This window comes from Haematobia irritans, chromosome 2 (genome assembly GCF_050003625.1).
Source record: "Haematobia irritans isolate KBUSLIRL chromosome 2, ASM5000362v1, whole genome shotgun sequence".
In the NCBI taxonomy this organism is placed as follows: Eukaryota; Metazoa; Arthropoda; class Insecta; order Diptera; family Muscidae; genus Haematobia; species Haematobia irritans.
The window spans coordinates 214,956,951-214,963,246 of NC_134398.1; the positions used below are offsets into that span (position 1 = coordinate 214,956,951).

Consider the following 6,296-nt stretch of genomic DNA (forward strand, 5'->3'; position numbering starts at 1 on the left):
TAATTTGCTTGAAATTTTGCATCAGGAGAACAATAAGTACTATAGTCAGGTGTGCCAAATTTGATTGAAATCGGTTCAGATTGAGATATAGCTCTCATATACATCGTTCGCCCGATATCGACTTATATGGCCCCAGAAGCCAGAGTTTTAGTCCAATTTGGTTCAAATTTTGCACAAGAAGTACAATTAGTAGTGCAGTCAAGTGTGATAAATTTTATTGAAATCGGTTTAGATTTAGATATAGCTCCCATATATATCTTTCGCCCGATTTTCCGTCATACCACAGAGTTCAAAGTTGTAGTCCGATTTACGTGAAATTTTGCACAGGGAGTAGAATTAAAATACTAAGTATGCATGTCAAATTTGGTTGAAATCGGTTTAGATTTCTATATAGCTTCCATATATATGTTTTTCCAATTTGGGCAAAAATGACCAAAATACCCACATTTTCCTTATAAAATCGCCAATGCTAAGTCGAAAATTTGTAAAATTGACTCAAATTTTCCTTTATTTCTAATACATATCTATCGACCGATAAATCATAAATACAATTTTGCGATGTTGCCTCAAAATTGGTTCAGATTAAAACGGTTCCCATATTTTTTTGTTACTAACATAGTGTACCATCCCAGGGCATTAGCCGACTTAAATTTTAAGTCTATAGACTATAAATTGTGTTCAGATGGAGTCAGATTTAAGTGTATGTATTTGGGACAAAAACCTTTATATATAGCACCCAACACATTTGACGGATTTGATATAGTATCGAAAATGTGGATTTATAAAGTGGTGCAGGGTATAATAAAGTCGGGTGGACTTTAGACTTTCCCTACTTGTTTTTTTTTTTTTTGAAATTTTTAAAAAGCTCTCCAATTTAAGGGCAATTGCCCAAAAATGCCAATACAAGTAGATTTGAATGATATTTCCTTTCATTACTAACGTCATACTTTCTTATTTATTATAAAGTAAACATCCGACCATTAACCCATTCCCTGCCATGGTACTCGCTTGAGTACAGAAAATTGGGAACATTTAATCTCGCAGAACTTTGTTATAAGTGAAATTAGGCAACGTTTCGGTTTGCTTTTTATGTTTTTATTTTTTATATTATTTTACTGAAGTTAAGTGTAAATATATAAATTAAATTATCTTTTTTATTTTAAATGGTCTTGGCGTGTAATGGGATAATTAAGCACTTCTTGCTGGATAATTCTTACTACGGTCCAAAAATCGAGAAAGAGCTCACATTAATTAACTTCCTATCTATTATCCAATTCGTTGACTACAGACTAAACTTTTAAGATCCCCAGCAGTAGCTAAACTTCACTTCGGTTATTTCTCTCCATAACTGGCTACTGTCATTGTACACTTATGCTTATGTGTGTCTCTGCCTCTGTGTGTGTGCGTTTTGGCATGTTTCCGTTTCCTATATCTTATGGTTTGCTTGGCTTAAAATAAATTACCTAATTTCAGCTGGAACTCACCCAAAACATACCTGCTACCTAGCCAGCAAGACATTCAACTTACCAGCCCAGTCAGCATTAGATGCCAATTCACGATTTCGATTCGAATGGCTATTGTGTCCGTGTTTTGTGTAATAGGCTCAACTATGTTTGGAATTGTTTTGTGAATGTTGTCCTTTGGTCAGTTTATAAATGTTGTCAATTTCTATGTTAGGTGGCAGTGTTCAGTTTTTTTTTTATTCTTCGGGATTTCTTTTTTATGTCTATTTAAAGACATTGGCCAGAAGCCACATAGCCACCACTATGTAAGTAGTGACCAGGTTACTTTCATCTTTTAAGGAAATTCAATGGGGGTCTTTCGAAACTTCTCTCCCCTTCCCCACCACTCTTCTTTTCATGCTTCTGTTTTATTTAAGTCACGTGCATTGGCCATTGAATTCATTGGCATAGGAATGACCTGTTCAAGCGTTAAATTGCATACACGTGTGTATGTGTTGGAATTTTTCTTTTTTTTGGTTTCTGATATCTCTGGCATGGGACTTTGTTGGATGGTAAGTTGGTTGGACATCAACCATTTCAAAAAGACATTTTGGTTGACTGTTTCATTTTGATTTGGTAAACATGCTTGGATTTCGATTTGAATAACTAATATATCTTAATATCATACGGATTTTAGTTGTCCACAATCAGGGATGCTCTTAAAATATTGAGTAAGCCACACAAACACATATACATACACACTTTTTATATATTTCATAAATCAATTTATTCCACTTACACTAGGTGGAGGCGGGCTATGGTGAGGTATTTTATATTTCTTTCTTTTCTTAGTATAAAAAAAATACTCGATTATCTTTTTGTAGTTTACTTATAATTACTCCACATTAAATATAAGACAAAAAAGTCCTAATTCATTGAACATATCATGAAAAATTTTATTATATTTAAGCCAAGAGCTCGAATTATTTACGATATTTTCGAAGATACGATTTTTCGATATTTTCATAGATTTCGTTTAGAATTTTTATAATATTAAACTCGATATGGGCTGATATGGACCACTTTTGGAATGGTTGTTAAATATCATATACTACCACCACGTATCAAATTTCAACCAGATCGAATGAATATTGCTTCTCCAACAGGCACCGGAGGTCAAATCTAGGGATCGGTTTATATGGGGGCTTTATATAATTATGGACTGATATGAACCAATTCCTGCATGGTTGTTGGATACCATATACTAACATCACGTACCAAATTTCAACCGAATCGGATGGATTTTGCTCTTGCAAGGGGCTCCGGAGGTCAAATCTGGGGATTGGTTTATATGGGGCCTATATATAATTATGGACCGATTTCGACCAATTTTTGCATGGGTGTTTGAGACCATATATTAACACCACGTTCCAGAACCCCGGACCATGGTATTGTTCAGTCTGCCGAAACCTGATCCACCACCGTTCGGTTTCGGTCAGGTGTAACCGGAGCTTGGAGTGAGTGCATTACCGGAACTGCTCCGGCTTAACATCGCTGCGGGAGTATAGTCAAACTGACTACGTGGCAGGGTGCTGTGCCAGCGATAACAGCAGTGGGTCGTCTGACTATGCGACCCCCCGGACATCTCCCGTACAACAATATTCTCCACCGCAGCATCTTACACCCAATATTGTTGTTCCAGTTCCGAATAGTGCATCGTTTTTGCAATGTAATTGCAATGGGCTGCGAGGTAAGACTAGCGAAATCGTGGACTTTATGAATCGGAAAAAGAAAAGGGTCGCGGCGATCCAGGAGACTTAGCTGAATTCCACCTGCAGCCTACGCCATTGTGATGGATACAATGTGCTTCGAAAGGATCGCACAAGAAGTGGAGGTGGTGGCCTGGCTTTCATAATACACCGTTCTGTGCAGTATAGACCTATCCCGCTTGTGGCAGACACTAGTGACCCGTATATGGAATGTATGGGGGTAGCCGTCAAGTCTGGGGCTGCCGAGATAGAGCTATACAATGTGTATATACCGCCGGTTGGTAGCTGTACTCCAGGTTATTGCCCACACATTGAGTGGCTATTGTGCGGACATAACCGATTGGTTCTAGGAGACTTTCAGATGAATTTTGGTCATCCAAGAGGCTCCGAGGTCAAATCTGGTGATCGGTTTATATGGGGGCTATATATAATTATGGACCGATGTGGACCAATTTCTGCATGGTTGTTAGAGATCCTATGCTGAGACCATGTACCAAATTTCAGCCCGATCGGATGAAATTTGCTTCTCTTAGAGGCTCCGCAAGCCAAATCGGGGTATCGGTTTATATGGGGGCTATATATAATTATTGACCGATGTGGACCATTTTTTTCATAGTTGTTTGACACCATATACTTACACCATGTACCAAATTTCAGCCGGATCGGATGAAATTTGCTTCCCTTAAAGGCTCCACAAGCCAAATTTGGGGGTCCGTTTATATGGGGGCTATACGTAAAAGTGGACCGATATGGACCAATTTTTGCGTGGTTGTTAGAGACCATATACTAACACCATGTATTAAATTTCAGCCGGATCAGATAAAATTTGCTTCTCTTAGAGGATTCGCAAGCTAAATTTGGGGGTCCGTTTATATGGGGGCTATACGTAAAAGTGGACCGATATGGACCAATTTTTGCGTGGTTGTTAGAGACCATATACTAACACCATGTACCAAATTTCAGCCGGATCAGATAAAATTTGCTTCTCTTAGAGGATTCGCAAGCTAAATTTGGGGGTCCGTTTATATGGGGGCTATACGTAAAAGTGGACTGATATGGCCCAATTGCAACACCATCCGATCTACATAAATAATAACAATTTGTGACAAATTTCAAGTCGATAGCTTGTTTCGTTCGGAAGTTAGCGTGATTTCAACAGACGGACGCACGGACGGACATGCTCAGATCGACTCAGAATAAAACTAAAATTTTAACCCCTGCGGGGATTTGAACCTGTATCTGTTAATTTTTTCAATTGCAAGGAATTTCATTTTCAAATTACTAGAAATTTGAATTAATTTTTTTTTTATTGAGTTTAAATGAAAAAATATATATTTCTACAAATATATACGCCGAAAATAATAAAATAAAAAATAAAAAAATCTTTTGAAAAAATACTTGATAAAAAAATGTTGCTGGTGCGTTCTTTATTTTTACATTCATACCAATTCACTGTAGATGATCCAAGTTTGCACTACTTCCGCATCACAAGTTGGGAATCGAAACTACTTTTTGGGAAGCTCTTTTCTGAGTATGAAAGCACGTTTTCAAAATATATCCTGATAACAACGTTGCACTCAAGAAAGCTTTAGGTGTAATTATTGCAGCAATTATTGGCTGCAGTTAAAAACACAACTAATAGACACTTTTAGAGCAGTGGTTTACGTTGTTTAAGGAAATCCGTGAGTGTTTCTTCGTCGTTTCGTCAACAAAACATCTTCTGATACACATCGGAGTTTTCCCAAGTGCTAGAAGTCTGACCGAAAAAGGAGAAATTAAAACGACCTCTAATTTGAGAAAAAAAAAAACCATCGCAGGTGCCGAAGCACAAAGTGCTCTGAGCCGGTACTCATTCCTCCATGATCAAATTGGTTAAAGTAGTTTACAACCAGATAGGTTGAGGTATAGTGGTATTCTGCTATTTCAAGCTAACTTAGACTATGGAGTCCATTGCGATACCACAGTGCTTAAATTCTCTTTTATAACTGAGAGCTGTCCGATCCCAATCTCGATGATTCGGTTTTTTACCTTCACCGTTTTAACTTGCATCGCACTACAAAATGGCGGACGCAACTCTAGCTCGTGGTGGTTTTCGTGTAGATTTGATTCTCGTGGTGGTAGGGGTCGTGAACTTGTTGCCAAAGAAGACTCCAAGGAATGGATTCCAGTCACCAAATCGGGCCATTTGGTTCTCGATGGAAAAATTAATTCATTGGTCGAAATCTACCTGGACACCCTGTCTATAAAACAGTTCGACATCATTGATTCTTTCCTGGGATCGGCCTTGAGCGATTAAGTATTGAAGATTATGTCCGTTCAGAAACAAACTAGTGGTCAACGTAGCCGCTTCAAGGATTTCGTTGCTTCTGGTGACAACAGCGGAGAGTGTGTTATGTGCATCATTGGCGTGGGTGTTAAGTGCACCAAGGAAGTTGATACTGCCATTATCTTGGTAATTTTGTATGCAGTGTCTATACCTTGTGGTTACTGGGCAACAAAATCGGTAAACACCATAGAGAATCATGTAAGGTTACCGACAAGAGGGGTTCCATCTCTATACGTTTGATTACTGCTCCTCGTGGTACCGTGGTATCTTGAAATCATTTATCACCAAATTAACGGAAAACCGGAAAGGCTGAGCAATTCCCGATCACGTGTATCGTAGTGAAGTTGCCAGTTTCTGTTCAATCTTGCACAGAAAAAAATTTCACGAACATATTTCCAATTAAAGTCTTAATGGAGTTTTAAAAAATATTCAATTAAAAATTTAATGATTCAACAAATTTTTTAATTGGAACAAAAATCAATCACAAAAATAATAGTATCAATTAATGTTTTAATCGACTCTCAATTAATTTTTTAATTGACTCTCAATTAATGTTTTAATTGACTCTCAATTAATTTTTTAATTGATACCATATCATTTCTGTGAATGAAGACATTTCAATTAAAAAATTAATTGGATCAATTTTCAGAATTTTTCAGAATCAGATTTTTTTTTTGTGTGTTAATCTTCGTTAAAAATTTTGATAAAGGCCACAAGGTAAAATTTTGATCATCGTTTGCAATAAGAGATTTCCCTATT

General features: G+C 37.2%; 1 pseudogene; it reads left to right on the top strand.

The window, feature by feature from the left end:
- Positions 1-5,271: 5,271 nt before the first annotated feature.
- Positions 5,272-5,809, top strand: LOC142225271 (small ribosomal subunit protein uS5-like; annotated as a pseudogene).
- The last annotated feature ends 487 nt before the right edge of the window (positions 5,810-6,296 follow it).